Consider the following 27,282-nt stretch of genomic DNA (forward strand, 5'->3'; position numbering starts at 1 on the left):
AAAAAATATATTACTTGACTTGCCGTCTCTGTAATATTACAATATTACAGAGACGGCAACCTGGGGTGGGGAGGGTTGGCAGCCCAAGCCACTTCTTCTGAGAGGAAGAACCCAAAGCTAGCTACACAACCCACAAAGGAAAGATACCCCCAGGGGTGCCCGAGAGGGGGGGAGGATGAGCACCCCATCAGGACGGACCTTAGAATGACGACCCAGGACAACGGAATAACAACGACGACAATTTACTTCTGGTCAGACGCAGGAGGAGCCAGGCCCGGAGGCAATCCACAGTGCCCAGAGCCTCCTAGTGTCACCAACGCCTGCTGCCAGCAGCTCACCTGCGACCCTAAGCCCCCCCCCCCCCCAAGAAGCATCATCTCTTAACAACCCACAGGACCCCGAAAGCCAGCAAGCTCCTGTAACAACTAGTTGTGCTCCTTCAGCCCAACCAAGGATCCAGTGGCCCCAGTCCTCAAAGAGAACAGAGTGGAAGCAGTTTGATGAGGATGTGGATCACATCCTGGAAGTGACAGCCAAGGGGGACATGGATCATCGGCTGAAAACGATGACCACCCTCATAGTGAACATTGCAGCTGAGCGATTTGTAACCGAGGCACCCAAGCCCACACCATCGGCACATGCTCCAAGCCACAGAGCAAGGAAGATCCAGCACCTCAGGGAAGAGCTTAAGCTGTTAAAGAGGCAGTACAAGACAGCAGGGGAAGTTGAGAGAGCTGGCCTAGCAGAACTGAGAGCAATCCTAAGGAAACAACTCTTGACCCTGCGGAAGGCAGTGTTCCACAGGAGGAGGCAGAAAGAGAGAGCCAGGAAGAGGACAGCTTTCCTGGCCAATTCCTTGAAGTTGACCAAGCAGCTCCTTGGCCAAAAGAGGACTGGCCGCCTCACCTGCTCAAAGGATGCCATTAACAACCACCTCAAGGCCACGTACAGTGACCCCAGCAGAGAACAACCGCTAGGCCCATGCGATGCACTGACAACACCACCAGAGCCTACATCAGACTTCAACCTGAAGGAGCCCAGCCTAGGTGAAGTGGAGGAAGTGGTGAGGACAGCAAGGTCGAGCTCAGCACCAGGCCCAAGTGGCGTGCCCCATAAGGTGTATAAGAACTGCCCAAAGCTGCTACATCGGCTTTGGAAGGCCCTGAAGACGATCTGGAGGAGAGGGACAATTGCCCAGCCATGGAGGTATGCTGAGGGAGTGTACATACCGAAAGAAGAGAAGTCTGAGTCAGTGTGGAGAGCAAAATCTTCTTCAGCATCGTGGCCAAGAGACTCTCCAACTTCCTGTTGAGCAATAAGTACATCGACACAGCTGTGCAGAAGGGAGGAATACCCGAAGTCTCCGGTTGCCTGGAACACACAGGAGTGGTAACCCAGCTCATCAGGGAGGCGAAAGAGGGCAGAGGCAACCTGGCTGTACTGTGGCTGGATCTCACCAACGCGTATGGCTCCATACCCCATAAGCTGGTGGAGGTCGCACTGGAGAAACACCATGTACCCCAGAAGGTGAAAGACCTTATCCTGGACTACTACAGGAAGTTCAGCTTGAGAGTCTCATCTGGCCAGCTGACATCTGACTGGCACCAGCTGGAAGTGGGCATAATCACTGGTTGCACCATATCAGTGACCCTCTTTGCACTGGCAGTGAACATGCTGGCCAAAGGAGCTGAAACAGAATGCAGAGGTCCACTCAGCAAGTCTGGAGTAAGGCAACCGTCCATCAGAGCCTTCATGGACGACCTCACAGTGACAACAACAGCTGTACCAGGAGCCAGGTGGATTCTCCTTGGGTTGGAGATGATCATGGAATGGGCACGCATGAGCTTCAAGCCCGCAAAGTCCAGATCCTTGGTTCTAAAGAAGGGGAAGGTCACAGACAAATTCCGCTTCAGGCTGGGAGAACATCTGATCCCGTCAGTCACTGAGAAGCCAGTAAAGAGCCTTGGGAAGGTCTTCAACTGCAGCTTGAATGACAGAGACTCCATCAAGGCAACCAGTGCTGATCTAGAGGGCTGACTGAGAACAGTGGACAAGTCTGGGCTCCCCGGAAGATTCAAGGCCTGGATATACCAGCATGGAATCCTCCCAAGAATCCTCTGGCCTCTGCTCATCTACAAGGTTCCCATGACTGTGGTTGAAGGTTTTGAGCAAAGAGTGAGCAGCTATCTTCGCAGATGGCTGGGTCTGCCACGCAGCCTAAGTAACATCGGGCTGTATGGGAACACCAACAAGCTCAGGCTCCCTTTCAGCTCGGTCAGGGAGGAGTTCATTGTGGCACGGGCACAGGAACACCTGCAGTACTCTGGATCCAGAGACACCAAAGTGTCCGGGGCAGGAATTGTGGTGAGGACAGGGAGGAAGTGGAGGGCAGCGGAGGCAGTCCAGCAAGCTGAAACTCGGCTGAAGCACAAGACCTTCCTCGGTACAGTGGCGCAAGGCAGAACTGGACTTCGGAGCATAACATCAACCCGGTACAAGTCTGCCAGCGGGAGGGAGAGGCAGAGGCTGGCGCAGGAGGAGGTGCGAGCTTCAGTTGAGGAAGAGCGAACCAGCAGAGCAGTGGCCATGAGGCAGCAGGGTGCCTGGATGAAGTGGGAGCAGGCGATGGAGCGGCGTGTCACCTGGAAGGACATCTGGCAGTGGAACCCCCAGAGGATAAAGTTCTTAATCCAGGGGGTCTATGATGTCCTCCCAAGCCCATCTAACCTGTGCACCTGGGGCAAAATAGAAACACCTGCATGCCCCCTGTGTTCCAAGATAGGGACACTGGAGCACATCCTAAGCAGCTGCTCCAAGGCGCTGAGTGAGGGCCGTTATCGATGGAGACACGATCAAATCCTAAAATCCATTGCTGAGACAATCAGCAAGGGGATCAAGGACAGTCAATGCACCCGAGCTACAGCCAAGGCCATCCAGTTCGTCAAGGAAGGACAAAGGCCAGAGAGAACATCAAAGAACTGCTCTGCTGGTTTGCTCTCCATGGCCCGAGACTGGGCGATGACAGTTGACCTGGAGAGGCAGCTGAAAATTCCACCACACATCACCCAGTCCAAATTGAGACCTGACATCATCTTGGTCTCTGAGGCTACAAAACAACTGGTCTTGCTGGAGCTGACAGTTCCCTGGGAGGATAGAATGGAGGAGGCACAGGAGAGGAAGAGGGAGAAGTACCAGGAGCCGGTGGAGGATTGTCGGAGGAACGGTTGGAGGTCCAGATGCATGCCAGTGGAGGTGGGCAGTCGGGGATTCGCCAGCCACTCCCTGAGTAAGGCCTACGGCACACCGGGCATAACAGGTGCCAACCGAAAAAGAGCTATGAACAACAACGCGGAGGCTGCAGAGAAAGCGTCCAGATGGCTCTGGCTGAAGAGGGGAGAGCGGTGGGAGCAGTAGAATGCCACTTGGACACAGGCCGAGATCTGATCAGCCTCGGTCGGGTCACCTGGATGAGGGTGTCTGTTGTGAGACCCAAAACACCCAGTGACTCCAGGAAACAACACTGATGATGTGTCCAAGGTAGTGCATCAGAAGATGTTTCTGAAAACTGAAAACAGACTATAGAATAGGACTGACAACCTCTCCAGTGTCTCATGTCAATTAATTAACGCTATTTGTCGGCTTTTTATAATTCCTTTTTTTTTTTCTTTTTGCTGCTGAGCTGTGAAAGTGGTGATTTGCTAAATACATTCCACAATAATAAATTAGATTAACTTTTGGTAATAATATTGTTGGCTATATTACACATTTTAATAAAAAAAAAAAAGAATAAAAGAAATAAACACCGAAATAATTAGTGGAAACTTTTTTGTATTGATACTCCTCCTCTCTGCCATACTAACACACACACACACACACACACACACTGAACACGCGACTGAATGAATGAATGAACATTGGAAGCAGTTCAGCCGCAGTCCCGCCGGCTGGCGCGGTCACTGTTGAGATTCGTTTTTTATTATTAACAAAATGGTTTTTTACTGACCGTATGAATGGTTTTGTTTTCAAATAAATATTTGGAAACGAAAATGTATGCTTTGGTGTACTTTTACAGAGTTTTGCAATCTGTATAGCCACCTGTAGGGCCTGTGTATCAAAATGTATAACTTTCAGCAGCGCTCTGCCACAGTCAGAGGTATAAATGCTCAGAAGTCTAGTGTGTTTCATTTTTGTAACTTAAAGGCTTTAGAAAACATACAAGACACATTTTTAGTAAAAGTCATAGGAAGAGAAGCTTGTAGGTTTTATCTTAACAGAGTTATTTGCATTATAAAAACCGTTGTGGCGGCTCTAGGACAAGTGCACTTACATTGATCACTTCCATAAAATAAAACAAGAAATTGGAGAAGATTGTGTAGTGCAAAAGTCAAAACCCTCATCAGGTGTTAGACCATATAAGTTGGATAAGATACAAATAGCTATATAACCATGTTAGTGTGTAGACTTTTACCAAAACTAATACTGCATTTATGTGTAATATGCAATATAACGGTGTGAACGCTTAGTGACATCTCAGTTGTAAACTCTTATTGACATACATAACCTATCACGCTCTGTGTAATGATATAATGCACTAACCTACACTCACATGATGTTGTGAACTTACAGTGACACTCATACAAGTTACCACGTGCTGTGTGATGAAGATAGCACACTCACTTGATTGTACTGCCTAATGCACTTTATTACACGGGAAAGGTCACACACACACACTCAAATGATTGTATTACTTAATGTGCATGTAATGGTTCATATTACACGGGAGCACAAGGGACTGTGTTCATATTACATGGGAGCACGAGGGACTGTAGCATGTAAGTCGACCTCCACCAGCATATAAGCCAGAGCGCCGAAAGCAGGTTTTCGGTCGTCCTCCGGAGGCTGACTCGTGAGTTTGTCTGTGTTGTTGCCTGTGAACACAATAAACTTGATTACACCAGATTCTGCCTATCTCCAGTGTTTTTCTAAGTACCTGCCAGCCGAACCTAAGATACTGAATTGACAACAGAAGACATTTTAGAAGAAACAAGGAGGACAGGGTCGGGAGCCGTTAGGCCCAATTCCAGGCACCGATTTTTGTCACTTCAATTGCTGCTTTTAATTTGCACCAACCCCCCCCCCCCCCCCCCGGGAAATTGCGTGATCGCTTCAGTGACATCATCAAAGCGAAAAAGCGAGTCTGTTGATTTCTGCCACATTGACGAGTGATTGCAACTGAGTGATGAAGCGATATCAAAGGGGCGAACCAAGCGACAGCGAAAAAAAAAACAGGTCCGGTGTGAACACAGCTTAAGATAAATATTTGGCTTCATCAGCAACATGGGTGTTGGACATGCACACAAAACAAACTGTGACTGTTCAATGACTGAACTACATTGTTAAGGCAGATGAGTGGAGCATTAGCTGGGAAAAATCCTGTGTATTCACTTTACATGGAGCTAAAATTAATATAGCATTATGTTAAATGTTCAGTTTAATGATAATAAAATACACTAAACAATTTGGAACTCTGATTAATAGTTAAATTAAACACCATCACCAAAATTACCATAGTAATAATAAAGGCTGAAGGATTTCAGAGTTCTTGACGTAGCAGAGGTTGACTAATATTGCACAAGAGTGAATGCATAAACAGACAGAAGGTATAATTCCAAATGTATTTATTCATCACAAAAGCAAGGCTGCTGCGTGCATTAAAGAGACTTAATTCCTCACAATGAGTCCATCACCTCTTCAAAGAGGAGAATTTCCCTCACATTTCTGAATTTGCTGGTTCCCTCTGCCTCTAAAATTGTGAACACAGAGCCAAAAACAGCAAACAAAGTGAACAAAAGTAAATCTGGGGTCAGCTTTCACTGTCACTGGCCATAATGTTTACAAACCATAACTGACAATTCTTGCATATTATACCTGTAAGAACTTCAGTAATAACAGGATAAATGTATTTTATTTCATAGCTTAAATGTGACTATATACAAGGACATGTACCTTAGAGTACCACACTTCCCTGTAAAAGCTAAGTCCGTTCAGCATCACAGGGCTACATGAATGTCCCCTTATTTTTTATCTGATCTTTGAGACCTTTGCATAAAAATTATGCACAACTATGAGATACACCATAGCCCACTGCTCTGAGAAACAACGGCTGACCTACAAAGCACAAGTCACCTCTCCATAAATTATTTGTCTGATATCTATGCAAATGGTATGTTTACTTTTCTTCCAAATACAAACTGAAATCTCAAAATGGCTCATCACTCAGCAGCAAAGCTGTGTGCTGGCTTCACGGTAGAACAATGAAACCTTTCTCTGCCATCTGTTCCAGTTATTATTTACATAAACCACAATGACTTATTGACACCTCATGTGAAGGGAGGCAGTATTAACATGATTCAGCACTGTTGAAGAAAATGTCAGAGCTGATGATTAAATAGCTGAAGAAGACCTCAGGAGACTTCATTGGATTACACACAGTATTTTATGAAGACTCCAGAACCCCAGGTGAACATACAGAGTGTAACACAATGTATGCCATCTAAAGATTCTGAGGGTGTCCTTGCCCAGTCCTTGCATTTAATCCAAACAGTATTCGCTTGCGAGTTACTTCACATTCCCAAACAAGGTTATTTTGTGCCCTAGAGTTCTTTATTAGCAAAACAAGGAGGGGCACTGTGTGTGACATTAAACTTCACTGAATCGGCCTGCTACACACTGGCAGGAGACATCTCACCTAACCTCACTGAAGTGAAGCACTTAAACATATTGCAAATGAATTTGGCCGGCCAGGGGAAGCAGGAAGGTCCTACAGACCAGGCACATGGTGGAGTGGGTTCTTGCCTAGGGTACCAAGATTTGCTTTAGTACTCTCTGAGTGCACTCATCCCCACCTTCATAGTCATTGCTGCGGGAGTAGTAATGACCTTCAAACCAAAGATGGCCTTCAGTCAACAGCCGGTGGGAAGTGACGGACAATATATTGTGCAATTGACTCGTATTCATACTGAAGATGACCACCGTCCCCCTATGAGTCAATAGGAGACGCCAGTATGGGAGGGGCAGACAAAACATATCCTCCTGAGACCAAAACTTTTGTTTGGTATGCATTTTTAATTTCTCTTAGCTATTTGGGATCAGTAGGACCCAGGAAGTATAAAAAAACTAAACATTTTTTAATGATAATTAAGTTCAATTGTACTGAAATGAGTCAATAATCAAGTCCCAGTGTCCCCAAATGACATGACAATTAAGTCCCAATGTCCTAAACTGACATGACAATAAAATCCCAATGTCATCAAATGGGTCCTTCCTCATTATTAATGGTGTCTTAGCTTGTTACTGATGCTAAAATTGGTCAAATTTGTTGCCATATTGAACTACAAACAGTATTAATCATAAACAAATAAGTTTCATCTATCAAATGTGACCAGGTTTTGGACCTTGTCCACTTTTGTGTCGGGATCAGCAGCAGACTGATTTGGCAGAGATGGCTGCCATCTTGTTTTTACATGGATGTATAAGTGTATTGTGCTCTTACTACCACCAGACGACACAAACAAGTGTCTAAGTTAAGTAAAATTAATTATAAGGTCAAGTAAACCCAAAATGTGATGTCCTCATATGAAGACACAGGGTCTCATGAGGATATGACCCCTATACTCAAAAAAGACCCTTCCATATCACCCCTTTAAGAGTTACTAACCAACGCAGTTCAAGACAGTCCTACCACGAGAGCCTGACAATATCCGACTCATCAGAGTACCAATGTCTCTGGAGAGACATTGTAGACCCATTCCCAGTAGGGGTGGTGGAAAAAATCGATTATTAATTAATCGCGATTATGTTATGGACGAGTATGAATCGATTATTAAATTTTCAAAAATCAATTATTTTTTTCGTTATTTTATTTTGTAAAAATGTTATCCCACAGTCAACTGAAGTTGAACGTCGCGCGCCCAGTTCCAGTTCCGCAGGTGTGTGCAGCGGCCTGTGGCAGCGGCCAGAGCGAGTGAGCGGTGCATGCTAACCTGATACTAACCGTATGAGTGAGGCGTGTAGAAAATGGACGAGGAACAACCAGCAACTAGCAACCAAACAATCCACCCAGCTCCATCTGGACTAAAAGTGAGCGTGTGGGTTCATTTTGGTTTTCATGGCAGGAGCTCTAAACATGTCGACAGAATGCACGCCGTCTGTCGACATTGCCACACTAAACTGAAGTACTGCAGCAATACGAGCAACTTGAGGGCTCACATGTCCCACTTCCATCCAGAGGAGGCTGCGTGGGTTAAAGATGACTGCCTGAAGCCCGTCACTGCACCGAATCAAGGTATGTGATACCACCCCGGAGTTTTTTTTTTACACAGAAGTCGATTCCAAGTCTTTACAAGGAGACAAAGGTTTTAGTGCAAGAGTCCCTCAAGTCTGGTCCCAGGGTAGCAATAACTTGCAATGTATGGACATCCAGAGCCACTGTCTCATATGTGACCGTTACAGCTCATCATGTCAACAGTGAGTGGAAGCTAACTTCATACGTGCTTCAGACGAGAGCAATGGATGATAGCCACACAGGCGCAAATATGTGTGAATTTCTCAAAGCTGTGGTGGACGAGTGGGGGACAGAGACACACGACCTGGTTCTTGTTACCAACAATTTGTCAAATATGAACCTGGCTGCAGAGCTTGGCAATTTTCTGCATGTCCAGTGTTATGCTCACACCCTATTTACACCCGATTTAAGATTTTATTAGACCTAGTTTTAATGCCATTAGTGGTTGATTAATTATCAGTGTGCCATTTTCACATGAGTGTATCATGTCTACACATACAGTATGTCAAACTGACATGTGTGTTATTATTATGTGTTATTAATAATGTTAACCAATTAGCTGTGTCCATCTATTGTTGTTGAATTGTTGTCTGACTCACAGGATATAAGCTGACATTGTAATTGTAATTTCATTTGTGTATTCTTTGTGTTTTCAAATACTTCAAATGTCTAGACCTCTTAACCTCCCACCTAGATACAAAATCCTGCAGGATACGCCAGGTGTGAAACACACCCTAGGGGATCGGAGCCAATACTTGCAGCAGATGAAAGAGTGTGAAAACAATGGGTAGGGGTGCTGCTCCCTGCCGTAGACAGAAGGGTGTTAAGTTAAAATGTAGGCCTTTGAATTACGATGATGCTTTTGTATTTGTTTAATAATTTTGAAATGTGAATGCTTTAACCTGTCTTGTTTTACTGTTTCCCTGTGTCAGGTGGTGAGACAAGAGGCTGAAGTCCCTGAGGGGGAAGGTGATGACATGACTGAGGGGCATGATGACGGTGAGGAGGATGAAGCAGTTGAGAAGGCTCGAGACGAAGTCCCAAAGCTGGAGGAGGACGGCCCCTCCACGGCCTCCACCTCAAGACCATCTTGTCTGACTGCACTGCTGGGCCAAACCTTTAGTGTTGCTGTCACCACAGTGGAGCCCAAGTCGGCACAAACCAGGGCTGAGGAAGAGGTTCGCATGTATCTGGAGGCCCCTTCACTTCCTCTCACCGATGACTCCCTTGAGTGGTGGAGCACCAACGATCATGTGTATCCTCTCCTAGCCGAGTTGGCCAAACGATACTTATGTATCCCCAGGTACGAGCGTTGCTGCAGAGAGAGTGTTCTCCACTGCGGGGGACATTGTGTCAGTACAACGGAGCACACTCACTCCACAACATGTGGACCAGCTGGTCTTCCTCCATAAGAATCTGGTTGTTCCAGAGCAATGAATGTTCAGAACAACTTGATCACTCACAAGTTACAGTGTGTTGTGTTCTGTCACTGTGTTCTGCAGTATACAGTAAGTTGGTTCTACCTCTAAAGGAAATAAGCCTTCCATTTAATTGTTGTAATTATAGTGCAAAGAATCTGGTCATTCTAGACCACTGATTGTTGTTTAGTATTACTTGATCAGTCACAACACAATGTGTTGTGTTCATTTCAGTGTTCCACACTATATAAGTTAGTAAAGCTACAATAAGTTTTTCCATTTAAGTTCAGTTGTCATGAAGGTGCAAGGCATTACACAGCTGTGAACACACAAAGTTCCAAAGCTGCATTTTTGTTCTGCAGGAAAAAACTCCAAATGTGGACATATTTGCAAGTGTGGACATTTGTTTTAAATTACAACAAATAAGTCTGAAGTTACAACTACACTACACAGAAAGTGCTTTGAGTTGTTACTCAATAAAAGAGAAGTTAAGTAATTCAGCAACTTTTTTTAATGATGCAATAACTTGTGTAACTTGTGTATTTTGGGTTACTGTTGTCAAATGGAAAATTAATAATCGCTGATCAAGAATCGGTAATAATCGAAAATCGGTTGGTAATCGAATCGGGACCTCAATAATCATAATCGAATTGAATCGGGAAATCAGACAGATTAACCACCCCTTGTCTATATACTGAAAAAAATGGTGAAATGTGCCTTTATTGCATTTTCACAAATAGAATAAAGGTTTCACAAATCAGAAACTGTGTTATAATGAATGTTTAGCCTCTGTAGGATAATCTATTCCAGATTTGAGAAGTCTAGGTACAGTGGTTTTTGATCTGGACCTGGTCTAGGTATAAAACAAAAATGGTGAAATCTCCCCTTTAGCATTTTCACAAATAAAATGAATATTTCACAAATACAATAGTGGGTGTCAGGCGAAGTTAATGTCTTACCTAAAATGTCTAAAATGTTTTCACATCAAGAAGTGTCACAAAAAACAGACAAACAGTCGCACTGCACACTACAGTTTTTCTCGATTGCTTAGACACATTTCTCGAAACTAAGCTCCATTCCTCAAAACCCTAAACACAAATCTAAAACTGCACACTCAACTCCCCAAACGTCAAACTTCCAGGTCAAAATCAAACGTTGCCTTCACACATCACACAATAGTCCAGAAAAACACACACACTACAACATAGTCTCAGACACTGCGGAGATCACTCATAACACTGCCACAAAAACCTAAAATAAATAATGTTGCTTCTGGTTCTCCCCCACAAAATCTCTTTAAATGATAAACACAATAGACAAATGTTTTTATTTTTTTTATTCATAAGGGAGGAAAAAAGAAGAAAAACATATTTACACAAAAATATAAATATAGAAAATGGCAAAATAAAATGGCAAATACAGAAAATATTTCACTCTTGTACAGCATCACGTCTCTGGTCTGGGTCAGGCCAGAGAACCTCATCCACATCACATGCAAAAACAGAAGTGGGATGGGATACTGTAACTGTAAACAGTTCTTTTACTGTAACAAAATGGGAGCCTACAGTAATTCCACATTACATACTGTAACTGAGATGCATACAGAATGAAAGAGCAAACAGCTACAATACTGTAAATATATACATGCTGTACAGTACTGTAAGAGCTCAGGGTACAGCAATCTAAAGTAGAGTACAGTAGAGAGCAGTATGTACATAAAATACTTACCTATTTTCCTGGCTGAAGGTCCATATGATGGAGGCAACAGTGAAGCGGCTAAGGTTTGGCTGCACTCGTTGCCCAGCCTCCCTCATTGTCAGGCCATGCACAAGGACATGATCGACAAGAGTGGCACGAAATTCATCACTCACTACTTCTCTCCTCGGCCTCGGCCTCCCTCTTCCTCTTCCTCTTCCTCCTACTCTTCTTTGACCTCTTCCTCTTTCTTGCTGTCCAGGATCCATTGTTCTAAAAAATGAACTGACCTAGGGCCCTTTTAGACGTTCTGATTGGTGTGTGAACAATTTTGTCTCCTAGTGTTTTCAATCAGGTAATTGTGTGCTAATTGGGTTCAGCCTTTGCTGACTGAGTGAACAATATCGAATGCTTGTGCTTTCTGAATGAACACAAGGTGCAGGCAATGATAATTAAGGGGATTTGTGTGTACAGTTTTGCACTAGAAGTTAAACTAATTTGAATCATGTGTGTAAACAGCTCAATACAGTTACAGTTTTTACCCATTGCTTGAACACTATAGACACATGCTTAAACCAAAGTAACATAACTTGAAGTTGTTGTTACTATACCTTAAACAAAGTGTAACCATACCTTAAACAAAAGCGCTGCTTTGCACTTTAGTTGCAATTCTGTAACACACTTGCTCCTTTCTGCTACACACTTGCTCCTGTACACTACACACTATTTCATACATAAGACACTTAGTTCAAAAATGAAATCTCAGGGTACCATTGGGAAAACACATCTATTCAAAATACAATACACATTGGTTAACTGAAAATACTTAGACACACACCTGAAAATACTTACTTACAAAACTGAACACCAATCAGCCAGCTACAAAAAGGCCTCAGTTACCTAAGCCATTTTGAGAACTTTGCAAGCATGGAGGCAGGGAGAGCTAGAGGCAGAGGAAGAAGAAGACAGAGAGAGAGAGAGGAGGACGTGGTCGAAGAGGCCATGCAGGGACCATTATTTCGGATGACATAAGAGCAACTTTGGTGGACCATGTCATAAACCATGGCCTGACCATGAGGGAAGAGAGTCCACCCTAATCTAAGTCGTTTCATCCATAATAAGGACATTCCGACTGGAAAACAGGTATGTCTTCAGCTCTCTACTCTACTCGGACTGTATCTAGAGTATTTACAGTACTGTATCGTATCACGTTACCGTATCACATGTACTGTATTGCGGGGTGGCTAATGCTCCTTTTCGAACAAAAGTGGTAGTTTTGTGAAACATACCGTGATAACGTGTTGAGATGTTTCAGTACTGTGTATGGTAAATAAAGTACAGTTATATACAGTACTTTAAAAAAGAAGCAAACAATAAGAATTTGTGGTTCCATTTTTCTACAGAATGGCTAGAAGACCTACTGGGGGTGGACGCCAACACCTGTTCACCCAACAGCAGGAACTTGCCATAGTGAACCTAGTCAGAGCAAACAATGCAATCTGTCTCCACCAGCTACAGCAACAAATACTTGCAGATAGGCAAGTATTCAACAAATAAATCAAGTAAGCATTACCACTATCAGACGCATCTTGGTAAAGCACAACATGACCATGAAGCAATTCATCCCATTTGAGAGGAACGGTGTCAGGGTCAAGGAACTTCGACATGAATATGTACAGGTAAGTGTTACAGTCCTTTACATTTACAATACAGAATGGGTGCAGTCCAGTAACAGCTGAATATGTACCACTGGATCAGTACCACATAGATACATTCAGAAAGCTACACAGGTACCTGTGTGGTGGGGTGGGGCGGTTCTGTATGTGTAGTAGTGTAGTTGTGTGCTTTGAGTAAAGCCATCCACAATATGTATTTTTTGTTACAGATAATGTAGTGTAATTTTATCCGGCTTATATTCTATCCGGACTAAAACAATCAATTGTATAATCATGTTTGTGTGCAGACTGTTATAAAAAGTAGATACTGCACTTAAGGGTAATAGATAGAGACAGACGAGAACTCTCAGTGACATCTCAGCTGTGAACTAGCAATGGACCTCCTCAGAACTATTGTGAATGCATAGCAGACTTCCTCATATGCTGTTGTGAACTTACAGTGAACTTTTAGACACTCCATATATTGTGTTAGAATACAATGCACTCTCATGATGTTTAGAACTTAGAATAGCTCGTATGTAAGCTTGAGCACAATACTATGTACTGTATGATGAAGGGAGCACACCCACTTGATTTATTGCCTGCTGCACCAAAAGGGTTCATGTGACATGGGAAGGAGCACACACACACACTCAAATGATTGTGTTACCCAGTATATGTGTAATAAATCACCTTGTACGGAAGCACGAGGGACTGTAGCATGAGAGTCCCTCAGGTTCACACGTTTTTTAAAAAATAAAGTGAGAGCAGCTCCGGAGATACTGGTGGCAGATTACAGTTGAGCCGGAACAAAGAGAGGAAACCTGCCACCAGTAGATATGGTTTGAAAGGGGAAGGACAATAGAAATAGGCGGAGATCTCTTCGACCTCCACCAGCATATAAGCCAGAATAGTGAAAGCAATTTTTCAGTCATCCTCCGGAGCCTGACTCATGAGTTTGTCTGTGTTGTTGCCTGTGAACACAATAAACTCGATTGCACCAGATCCTGCCTATCTCCAGTGATTTCTTATATACCTGCCAGCCGAACCTGAGACACAGAGTAGACAACAGAAGACATTTGGGAAGAAATAAGAAGGACAAGGTCGGGAGCCATCTGGCCCAACTACAGGCACCGATTTTTGTCACTTCAATAATCTTGGACATGGATAGAGCTGCCCAGCCTCATGAATGTATTTACATTGACGAGGCTGGATTCAGCCTTAGCAAAAACAGACAACGGGGACATAATATAATTGGCCAAAGAATAAAAACAGTGAAAACAAAAGACTGCAGTGTTTTATATAAAGTAGACTAGTGTGTTGCTGCTGATCTGAAAGTGTATTTATATGATGCAAGTGGGTATCATTTTGTCATCAGAGTGACATTTTGACAAAGGATTGTTAGGTTTTGATAGCAGAGTTTCAATTTGACACAGATGTGAATGGTTTATTTCCCAGTGTTGTGTCTTATTTGCTTGTGTGTAGAGTTTTGACACAATGAGCCAAGTTTTGCAAAACGTGTTCAGCAACAGGCAAAAACTGTAACAGTTTAGGGAAATGGGTGTGTCTTTTGGGAGATGGCATTATACATTAGAATATTTAGTTCATAAGTCTGGCAATAGTGTGTAAGCAATTGAGAAAAACTGTAAGTCAATTTCCCCTTAACTTTCTCCTTAAGTGCCGAATTGGAAGAAAAACGTACAAATGGTAACCTGTGCTTTCTTACTTTCATCTTTCATCCGAACATCACTGGATGCAGACTGCTCGTGGCCAACCTACATCATGCTCTTGGAAGGCCATACCAAAACAAGACGTGGCACAGAGACAGACAGCCTGCATCTCTCCCCCTTCACCTGACCCTTTGCTCCACATCACCCAAGGCATTCAGAGGATGTCTCTGTCCCAGTCAGGGATCCAACAACCCCCCTCCTCCCCCCCAGCACCGGTGCAACCACTAAGGAGCCAACGTCGACCCTCCCCACCACCACCACAATCACCACGGAGCCAGCGTCAATCCTCCCCCCCTCCACCACGCTCACCAATCAAGGAGTTAGTTAATGCTGCCACAGTAAAACTAAAACTAAAGCTCAGTCAAACTAATGAACTCTTAAATAGTAGCCCTAGACATCATCACTCAGGTGCCTGTCAGAGATGAGTCAGACCCCATGCCGCTTCCTTAGACATACCGGCAATCTTAAATAGCCGGTGGCATGGTCAAACACATCTTGAAATTGAAAAGCATCAGCCAGAGTCATCTCCAAGGTCTGTCATTCCTGTTTTGACTAGCATCAGGAAAAACAATGTGTACTCGAAGCGCACAGCTACTCTATCTAATCTGACTCCAGCTATGCGTCAACCACAGACTGTGTCGGACAATGTTAGTACATTAAACTTAGCTTTATTAAATATCAGATCTCTGGCTGGCAAGTCACTATTAATTAATGATTTTATTATCAAGAGAAACCTTGATTTTATGTTTTTAACTGAAACTTGGTTAAATGAAAACAACAATGCAGCAGTACTTATTGAATCAGCCCCCCCAAACTTCCATTTTATCAACTCAGTTAGAGAACTTAGGAAAGGAGGTGGAGTAGCCACTTTATTTAAGGATGTTTATCAGTGCAAACAGTTGTCATGTGGGAAGTTTGAGACTTTTGAAAATGTTGCACTGCAGTTGAGATCCTCCTGTCAAGCAGTATTAGTAACCATTTACAGGCCTCCAAAATATAGTGCACACTTTGTTGATGACTTTTCTAAACTATTTTCTGTTGTCTGTATTGATTCTGACTGTGTTGTTATAGTGGGTGATTTTAATATCCATATTGACAATCCCAAAGATGGCAGTGCGAAAGAACTTTTCTACATCCTGGACAACTTTGAACTTTCCCAGCATGTAATAGAGCCAACGCACAATAAGGGACATATTTTAGATCTAATTATCTCCAAAGGGTTCAACATTTCTGAGGTTGTGGTGACTGATGTTGCCTTGTTGATCATTACTGTGTTTTCTTTAGAATGGCCATCTCTGAAAGTCTCTAAATCTCTAAAAGTACAACAGGGGTAATCAGAAAACACTATATCAACAAAAACACCTGTACACTATTCACCCAGGATTTTATACCCACACCAGCTCTGCCCTCAGTCTCTGTCAATGATCTGGTTCATAGTTTCAGCTCTAAAGCTATGAATATTATGGACAATATTGCCCCCATGAAGGTCAAAGTTGTCTCTGGTAAGAAAAAACCACCATGGAGGAACACCACACAGGTAAAAGCTCAAAAAAGAGACTGCAGAAAAGCAGAACGCAGGTGGCGAAAAACCAAACTCCAGGTTCATTATGACATCTATAAGGAAAGTCTGCACATCTATAGCTTGGAGCTAAAAAGGCCGCGGCAGTCCTTTTTCTCTGAGATTATCAACAAAAATAACAACAATGCACGGACTTTATTTACTGTTGTTGACAGACTGACAAACCCATCAGCGTCAGTCCCTCCTGAACTGCTATCCACCAAGGCATGCAATGACTTTGCTTCTTTTTTCACAGACAAGATTTCAAAGATAAGACAGACAGTCTGTAACTCCAACACAGTGGCTATTTCACCTGTGCCTCATAAGACTACTCCAGTTAATTTGGCACTTTTTCACCCATTAATTTATGCTACTTTGACAGACATAGTTAGAAACCTTAGGTCCACTACCTGCTGCCTTGACACTCTGCCTGCAAGCTTTTTTAAAGATGTTTTTAACTGCATAGCATCAGATATACTACAGATAGTCAACTGTTCTCTTTAGTCAGGCCTTTTTTCCAATGGCCCTGAAAACTGCAGTCATTAAACCTCTCTTAAAAAAGCCTAATCTGGATGCCTCAGTAATAAATAACTACAGGCCCATATCAAACCTACCATTTTTAGGAAAGATCATTGAAAAGGTTGTTTTTCAGCAACTTAACACCTTCTTGAAGCAAAACAATATCTTTGATGCCTTTCAGTCTGGATTTCGAGCACATCACAGCACTGAGACTGCACTTGTAAGAGTTTTAAATGACATTCATCTGAGCAGTGATGCATCAAAGATTTCGGTTCTGGTATTACTGGACCTCAGTGCTGCATTTGACACAGTTGACCATAGCATACTGCTCGACAGACTAGAAAAGTTTGTGGGACTTTCTGGCACTGTGCTAAATTGGTTTAAATCTTATTTACAAAACAGGGATTTCTTTGTGTCACTTGGCAATTATGAATCTGTGCGAACAAAGATTACATGTGGAGTTCCTCAAGGGTCCATTCTTAGGCCTCTTCTGTTCAACATCTATATGCTCCCTCTTGCTCAGATTATGGAATATCATATCTCCTACCATACTTATGCAGATGACACACAACTTTACATAACAGTGTCACCAGATGACTACAGTCCCCTATATCTACTAAATAAGTGCATTGACGAAATCAATACGTGGATGTGCCAGAATTTTCTACAACTAAACACAGAAAAAACTGAGATAGTTGTTTTTGGCCCCAAAGAACAAAGATCAATAGTCAGTGCTCACCTTGACGCTATGACACTAAAACCTACAAATCAAGCCAAAAATCTTGGTGTAGTTCTGGACTCAGACCTAAATTTCAAAAGTCACATTAAGACAATTACTAAATCAGCCTACTACCACCTTAAAAACATAGCAAGAATAAAAGAATTTCTGTCTAAACAAGATACAGAAAAACTTGTTCATGCCTTCATTTTCAGCAGGCTGGACTATTGTAACGGTGTCTTCACAGGCCTGAGTAAAAAATCAATCAGACAACTGCAGCTCATCCAGAATGCTGCCACCAGAGTCCTCACCAACACCAAGAGAGTGGAGCACATCACACCAGTGCTTAAATCACTGCACTGGCTTCCTGTGTGTCAAAGGATAGATTTTAAAATCTTGTTACTTGTCTATAAAGCACTAAATGGTCTCGGGCCTAAATACATCTCTGATTGTTCGTTATGAAGCATGCAGACCCCTCAGATCATCTGGAACAGGTTTACTCAGTGTTCCCAGGATCAAAACCAAACAAGGTGAAGCAGCCTTTAGTTTCTATGCTCCCCGCCTGTGGAACAAACTTCCAGAATATCTGAGGTCGGCTGAAACTGTCAACTCATTTAAATCAGGGCTTAAAACATTACTATTTACTGCAGCTTACCAGTGAACTAGACATGTAACTTATTGTTAGGATAATCTGTAGCTGTTGTTTTTATATTTGTCTGCTGTTGCTTTTGCTTTATGTTTGCTTTTTAAATGCATTTTCTGCACTGTTTTTCTTGCTTTTAGATTTTGTTTTTAATGATCTATTGTTCCTTTAATGTTTTATCTTAACGTATTTCTCTTGTAAAGCACATTGAATTGCCTTGTGTATGAATGGTGCTATATAAATAAAATTGCCTTGCCTTGCCTTGTTTGTGGTATGTGCTTAAAGGTCACTCCATATGGTCACCCCATATGGTCTACATCAGGTAAGGTGATTGGAGTGACAGTGTGTGTGTGTGTGTGTGTGTGTGTGTGTGTGTGTGTGTGTGTGTGTGTGTGTGTGTGTGTGTGTGTGTGTGTGTGTGTGTGTGTGTGTGTGTGTGTGTGTGAGTGAGTGAGTGAATAGTGTGTGTGTGTGTGTGTGTGTGTGTGTGTGTGTGTGTGTGTGTGTGTGTGTGTGTGTGTGTGTGTGTGTGTGTGTGTGTGTGTGTGTGTGTGTGTGTGTGTGTGTGTGTGAGTGTGGAGGTCAGGAGGTCATTTGACTACTTTAGGTTCCAGCTTTGGGTTGTTCGGTGAGAATCGCTTGTACTTTTCACACTTTGTACTTTTCATTAGAACTCATTTTTTCACCCTCTGTAACTAATATAATTAACGTGTTGAAACTTTTTCATGTAAAAAATAAAAAGAGTTTAAATAAACTGAATATTTAATTGCTGTGTGTGTGTGTGTGTGTGTGTGTGTGTGTGTGTGTGTGTGTGTGTGTGTGTGTGCGTGTGTTTGAGACCAAGGGAAAGAGAAAAAAGAAGGTGGTGAGGACGTGTACTGAGACTTTGATGATGATGTTTCAAATTTAACCTCCTTTCTACATCACCATATTGTGATACTGTGAATTATGAACATCACCAATATATAAACATCATTATTGTGCCTTTTTTTAACCTCTCCTTTTCCCCCTCCCAACATCCTGAGTTCCACCATCTAAACAAACGGCGATCACCCTGGTGTTCACCCCGGAGGAAGGAGTGATGTGGATACCTGAATATCCGAGTTATTTTTTTAACCTCCCTGTTTGGGTTAGGTTACTTTATTCATACCCATAGGTAGACTTGTTTTGCAGTGAGTTGACATCCATTTCATCCATATTTACAGTACAACATTAAACATAACAACCAAAAGAGTAAAAAATGATAAAGATAAAGGATAAAAGGATAAAAGTGCTCCATAGCTCAAGGCTAAGAACAGATGTTGATGGATCTCAACAGACACACAGCTTCTTAGGTGACAGAAGGTTCCAAAAAGGGAGGGGTAAGTGGGTCAATGGCGGGAGAAACCCCCCACCCTATGATGGGCTTAAAAGGTCAACATCCATCATCATTAAATTTGAAGAGATCAGAAGCGGTCTCATTGTTTTGCCATTTTTTTGGGCATTTTCAGCTGCTGTTCTTCGTTGAGTTAGCCGCTGACTGCTAACAGCGGTGGAAAGTAACTAATTACATTTACTCATGTTACTGTAATAGAGTAGTTTTTTTGTGTAATTTGTAATTTTTTCAGTAGTTTTTGAAATCTGTAATTTTACTTTTACTGAAGTAAATTTTGACTGAAGTTTGTACTTCGCTACACTGAAGATCACATCCGTTACTGAATAAAAAAAAAAAAAGTTTTAGGCTAAATGGAAACCAAAAGAGTGAATCTCGGAAATCTTGCGTGGAAATGACCCAGAACAAGCGGCTGGTGCCGGCGAGTTACTGGAGAGAGACAGATGGAGGAGGGTGGGAGTTTTTCGGCAGAAGCACAAGCAAACGCCGCAGTTGAAATGAATGAAGAAACGAACGGAACGAAAGAAAACCCCATGTGCACAGTGCCATTTTTAATTGTCGGTCAGAAAAATGCGGCCCAAACCGTGCTCGTGTGTGTGTGTGTGTGTGTGTGTGTGTGTGTGTGTGTGTGTGTGTGTGCGCGCGTGTTATAAAGTGAAACGTTTCACCGTAAAACACAATAAACAGTATATTGTTATGTTATTATATGAAGCGTCCGTCGCGCTTTTTTGACCATACACCTGTTTGCATCCCTGAGAATAATGCCCAACAAAATTGCTCAAAAAGTTGCTCTGCGTATCATCAGTCTAACAGTTGTGTGTCAAAATGAATGAGGGCTGCGCAATATTAGACAAAATTGACAATGCAACGACTTTGTAAACTGCGATATGTATTGCAATATACAGCGTATTCCAATAACTTGAATAGCTCTAGTTGGAAAGAGGTCATCATTTGGGCTTTGGAAAGGCTGTATTTGCATGAAATATACATTTTACAATCAAACTGTCATGGAAATTGAGAACTTCACAACCTAAAGTATTAACCAGCAAAATAAGTATGGCATATTGCCTTTGACTAATATTATACTGATATGATGAACTTATACTGCGAGTCTCACAATGTGACTATTGCACAAGAACACATTGCGATGGTGATGCTCTCATGATATTGTGCAGCTCTAAATTGAATTGAATTCAAAGGTTCATCATAGAAAAATAACCAGTTTTTGGATTGGATTTATGACCCCTGGACCATTTTTGCACTGCACAGGAGTGACCCCCATCAAGCTGTTGGAAGTAACTTAGTGACTTCTACTTCAAGTACATTTTAAACAAACTGCTTTTTACTTTTACTTGAGTAGATTTTTAGATGGGTAGCTTTACTTGTACTTAAGTAGAATTTCATCAAAGTAAAGGTACTTTTACTTGAGTAGAATTTTTCAGTACTTTTTCCACCTCTGTCAAAATGTCCACCCATGGTCCTGTCCTGCTTGCTGTCCTGGTTATACAGACACCATTTTGGCACTGTATTGATCTCCAATGGCGAATTAAATTAAAAATTGAATTAAAAAATTCAACCCCTGACCCTGACCCCAGTATGGGGTCTGTAAGACTCCAGTTCAGCAGACTGGGGGCCTTTATAGGCAGTCATGAAAATTTATCTCCTTTACCCCAGAAGAGGGAACAATACTAGAAAATACCAAAAAGTCACAACTTAAGGAGGTGTATCATTACCAGTATCTTACCTTGTGTTTATTTTTATGATTTTTTAAGTTCATGATTTTGTAAGGATGACAAGCTTAAGTACTGATATATTGTTATACTTGGTTGAGCATTACAAGGGTGCTTATATTGCACATAGTCACTCTGTGTTATCCTGCAGTGTAGTGGAGGAGGAGGAGGAGGAGGAGGAGGAGGAGGAGGAGGAGGAGGTCAGGTTACAGTCACAGGCCTATAAGAGGAAACATCTGGAGAGGAATGTAAACAAAGAAGGTTAAAAAGGAAGATGTTGCTTTTGAGTGTTTGTATTTTCACTTTACACAGTTTCTCTATATCATAATGCAATTACTGATTGATGCATTATATTGCTATGTTTTATTTTAACGATTATTAAGGGGTTTTAAGTTTGGTCCATATGTGTGTATGTGCTGTTCTCGGGGTTTTCCCAGAAGTGCAAGTGGCAGTACACATACAGAAGACATGTGAGTCAAACTTACCCACGTGGGGTTGTCGGACAGCCAATTATGTTTGGGATTTGTTGAAAAACTGTCTGTCATGTCATCAAGAACTGGACTAGAAAGAATATAAGAAGGGCTGGTTTTAAGTTATCGGGGCCTTCTTTTTCCAGGCCTGCGGATGCTCATGTCGTTCTGGACAATATTTTTCTGCTTCAAGAGACTTAATCTCTGGCAGAAAACTTAGCAGCAGATAGAATCTTTAGACTTCTTTTGTGAAACCTATAGCCAGTGAAAGTTTGCTCTGAGTGGTTCCTGTGTAGAAACCGAAGCAGTAGATGTCAACAGGCGTTAGACTGATCTCTTTTGGAAAATAAATAGATCTAAATTTAGGTGATATATTATTGAAGAATCGAAATTTAAAATCAGATTGGCCTGATTTAAAGGTATATAAACTCCATCCATACCAGTTCAACTATTTTGATCTTTTACCTTAATTTTTTATCATTTTTGATTTTTTGACATTTTATCTGATTTAAGTTGATTTTTACCTTTTCATACATTTTTTGTATCTGAAATAAATACTAGATAATAAAAAACATGTAACAACTTGAGACATTTTTTCCTGACTTTTTATTTCTCATGAGGAGGCCACAAACGCTGAGAGAAAAGATTTTTCTTCAAGGGTTCGCCGCTGAGCCCCCGAGAGGTAAACTCAGCACATCTCATCTTTTATGCTGCTGCTGCTGCTGCCTTGCTTGTGCCAACCGGGCAGATGTTGTACTGACCGTTTGTCGGGAAAAGCTCCACAGACGGTCATTCTTCTGTTCTGCCTTTGCGGAACCTCACCAACAAAGGTTTTCTCATCCAATAGGGTGTCAGACAAGCAAGGACGTCAGCTGAGTAAGCAGTCCTTCAGTGTGGTCCGAGACACATGGACATGAAGAATGTGGCCACATGGGACCCAGACCACCTCAGAATGTGGTCTGAGCTATTGGATTGTGGTGGAGTTTTTCTGCAGAGAAACTGGAGTCTTAGTCTCAGCCCAGTTCAGACCATTGATTCACTACAAGACAAAACCATTTGAGAATGTTGCAGAGAAAAGTTGCAGCGATGTGAACTAACCAGTCTGAGCTCGATTCAACCAGCTAAAGGTGTCACCTGCAACTCAGCTGGTCAAATTGCCAGTAGCTGGTTTTAGAACATAAAGCACATTACCTGTTTCTACAGCCAATCGACCTGATCCTGGGGGCGGCAGTAGCTCAGTCCATAGGGACTTCAGTTGGGAACCGGAGGGTCGCTTGTTCGAGTCCCCGTCCGGACCAAAATATGGAGCGCGGACTGGTGGCTGGAGAGGTGCCAGTTCACCTCCTGGGCACTGCCGAGGTGCCCTTGATCAAGGCACCGAACCCCCCAACTGCTCGGGGCGCCTCACCAAGGGCAGCCCCCTCACTCTGATATCTCTCCACTTTGTGCATGTATAGGTCCTGTTTGTGCATGTGTGTGTCTTTCAGACCTGTGTGTAATTGACAAGCAAGAGTGAAAACATTGAATTTCCCCTCAGGGGATTAATAAAGTAAATACACTTAAACTTAAACGTAGTGAAGTCCACCGGTCAAAGTAAAATGACTGCAGATGACCTCTGTTTCCGTCCTCACAGTGTGCCAGTGTTGGATGGTGGGTCACTGCCGCTGCTCGCTGTGCTTATGCCCCCTCACAGACACACATTCTCACTGACTGATTAATTGGTGCTGGTTATTTATATTATTATGGTGTAATGAATACAGTCCATCTGATGCTGGTTTTGTTTGTTTTTTGCCTTTTCATTACAACTACAATTGCAACTGTGGCTGCTATCCCATTATCACTATTCTCATTTATATTTTAAGAAGCTACAAATTAAATTCAGCCACAAAATAAGCCTGAAAAGCTGCAATCAGAGAGTACAGAGAGTTGTTGCATAGAGATGATACACTGTCTCATCTAGTTGCATTGGTGTGAACTGGCAGGTTATAAGAATGTCACAGAACAGTACATTGCAAGTAGCTGCCTGTTTAAACACGTCTTCTTGCCTGAGCTAGGTTTTCTACGCTGCTGCAGGCATTGAATTGACGCCATATGAAGTGACAAAAATCGGTGCCTGGAATTGGGCCTGACGGCTCCCAACCTTGCCCTCCTTGTTCCTTCTAAAATGTCTTCTGTTTTCAATTCAGTATCTTAGGTTCAGCTGGCAGGTACTTAGAAAAACACTGGAGATAGGCTGGATCTGGTGCAATCGAGTTTATTGTGTTCACAGGCAACAACACAGTCAAACTCATGAGTCAGCCTCCGGAGGACGACTGAAAACCTGCTTTCAGCGCTCTGGCTTATATGCTGGTGGAGGTGAAAGAGATCTCCACCCATTTCTGTAGTCCTTCCCATCTCGATCCGTTTTTACTGGTAGCAGACTTTGCCTTTGTTTCTGGCTCAAACTGGAATCTGCCACCAGTATTTCCGGAATCGCTCCCACTTTATTTTTTAAAAAAACGTGATCTCTGGGGACTCACATGCTACAGTCCCTCGTGCTCCCGTGTGATATGAACCATTACGTGCACATTAAGCAATACAGTCATTTGAGTGTGTGTGTGATCTTTCCCGTGTAATATAAACTCTTAAGTGCATTAGGCAGTACAATCAAGTGAGTGTGCTATCTTCATCACACAGCACGTGGTAACTTGTATGAGTGTCACCGTAAGTTCACAACATCATGTGAGTGTAGGTTACTGCATTATATCACTACACAGTATATGGTGAATTACAGGAAGTTCCCTGTAAGTTCATAATATCATGTGAGTGCATGTCATGTGAGTGCATGTGCTCATCATTACACAGAGCGTGATAGGTTATATATGTCAATAAGAGTTCACAACTGAGATGTCACTAAGAGTTCACACCGTTGTATCTTATCCAACCTATATAGTCTAACACTTGATGAGGGTTTTTTGACTTTTACACTACACATACCATTGTTAATAGCTGGCATAGGTGCTGTCATAAATCATTATCATTATCATTAGTTGTCAGTCATAAATCATCATGTTTTGACATTCACATTACATACAAGGATGTAAGATATTGTCTGTTCCAGGAATGTTCAACGGGATATTTCCCAGGCATCAGCCTTGGTATCAAGGAGTGTCCTTTGACAACAATGACAACCTTGCAGTAATAATGTGAAAGTTCAGCAGTTATACAACAAGTCTTTATTATTGAGTTTAAGTTTGAGTAAGCCACTAGAGCCCCATTACCACCAAACTCTTTCAGTATGGTACCTTTGGAACCAAAAGTAACCCTTCAGACATGGTACCTAGACCCTAGCATTTACTTCGCAAACAGTACCCTTAAATGTGGGCAGAGCTGTTGTTCAGTCTACTAATAAAACTCTCCATGGTATGAACAGTAGTTACACGAGCCTCAAACCCAGCCACAACTCAGCCCTGAGCAGAGTGACCATTCTCTATTGACCAATCAACAGACTGCAGTGTTCACAGCTCCACCTTTTAGTACCAGATATGTGTGCTAGGTACCCCAACAGAGGGGTGACCAAAAATGGGATGGTACTGAACGGTTCCATGGTACCATGCACAACTTTTCACAATGGAAACAGAAAAAAGTGTACTTAACTGAACTGTACCGTACCGTACTGCTTGGTGGAAATGGGGCTTAGGTGTGTAAAATACACCATAGGACCTCAAGACGCATTTGATTGGGTTTGGTGCATTCACACCTGTACAGTTCTCAAAGATACTTGAAAAACTTTACAGCGAAAGACTAGACACGTTTACTGATAAACACAAATTACTAATGGATTGTCAGTATGGCTTTAGGACAGCCAGATCCACATCCATGGCACTATTAGACCTAGTAGAAGAGATAACATCATGTATAGAAAAAAATAAATTTGCACTGGGAATTGTTGAAGCAGAATTCAAGGCCTGGAGCTGGGCCAGAAGGCTCCCAACCTTGTTCCCTACTTCCCGAACAAGCTTACTTTGTTTTCTATTAAGTGTCTAGAATCACTGGAGACACGTAGAATCAGGTGCAACTGAGTTTAATGTGCTCGCAAGCAACAAACACATACAACTCAATGAGTCAAGCTCCGGAGCAGGACTGAAGTTTTCTTTGTCTGTGCATTCCCTTTTATTGCTGGTGAAGATTCTGTTGAGTCTCCACCTTTTTTCTTTAATCCTACCCACTTGAGCTGAACATAACGGTGTCACGGCTCTCCATTCTTCCCTTGAAGCCAGCCTACCCACTTGAGCTCATACATAATGGTGTCCCAGCTTTTCCTTTTTCCCTTGGAGCCAGTTTTACCTGTGTAATGATTTCCCAGGCATTCTAGGCCCGCCTCCTATTACCGGGGTCATATCAGGCCAAGCTGGAATTCCCTTACCTTTCCACCAATATGTTTGAGCTCAGCCTGCAGTGTAATTTTTATCCGGCTTATATTTTATCCGGTCTGAATCAATCAGTTGTATAATCATGTCTGCGTGTAGACTGCTATTAAAGTAGATATTTAGACTGTTATAAAGAGTAGATACTGCATTTAAGGGTAATGGGTAGACATAGATGTGAACTCTCAGTGACATCTTAGCTGTGAACTCTCAGTGACATCGCTGTGAACTAACACTGGGCCTCCTCAGATTTACTGCGAATGCATAGCAGATTTCCTCATATGGTGTTTTGGACTGTCAACAGACTTCTTTATATACTGTTCTGAACTTTCAGGGAACTGTTAGACATATATATATATACCATATATGGTGTTAGAATGTGATGTACTCTACTAAGAATAATAGCACGTGTGTAAGCTTGAGCACAACACTGAGCACTGGATGGAGAAGGGAGCACACTCACTTGATTTATTGCCTGCTGCACCAAAAGGGTTCATGTGACGGGGAAGAAGACACACACACACATTCAAAGTATTGTATTACCCAGCACATGTGTAATGGATTATATTGTACGGAGCACACACACACACACTCAAATGATTGTATTACCTAGTATATGTGTAATAAATCACTTTGTATGGAAGCACGAGGGACTGTAGCATGAGAGTCCCTCAGGTTCACATGTTTTTTAAAAAATAAAGTGCGAGCAGCTCCGGAGATACTGGTGGTAAATTATAGCTGAGCCGGAATAGAGAGAAAAAATCTGCTACCAATAGAAACGGGTTGAGGGGGGAAGGACAATAGAAATAGGCGGAGATCTCTTCGACCTCCACCAGCATATAAGCCAGGATAGTGAAAGCAATTTTTTAGTCATCCTCCAGAGCCTGACTCATGAGTTTGTCTGTGTTATTGCTTGTGAACACAATAAACTCGATTGCACCAGATCCAGCTTGTCTCCAGTGATTTCCTAAAGACCTGCCAGCCGAACCTAAGACCCAGAACAGACAACAGAAGATATTTTGGA

General features: G+C 42.5%; 1 pseudogene; it reads left to right on the forward strand.

The window, feature by feature from the left end:
- The first annotated feature begins 529 nt into the window (after positions 1-529).
- On the forward strand, positions 530-3,444 carry LOC125887298 (uncharacterized; annotated as a pseudogene).
- The last annotated feature ends 23,838 nt before the right edge of the window (positions 3,445-27,282 follow it).

The sequence above is a fragment of the Epinephelus fuscoguttatus genome, linkage group LG4, assembly GCF_011397635.1.
Source record: "Epinephelus fuscoguttatus linkage group LG4, E.fuscoguttatus.final_Chr_v1".
In the NCBI taxonomy this organism is placed as follows: domain Eukaryota; kingdom Metazoa; phylum Chordata; class Actinopteri; order Perciformes; family Serranidae; genus Epinephelus; species Epinephelus fuscoguttatus.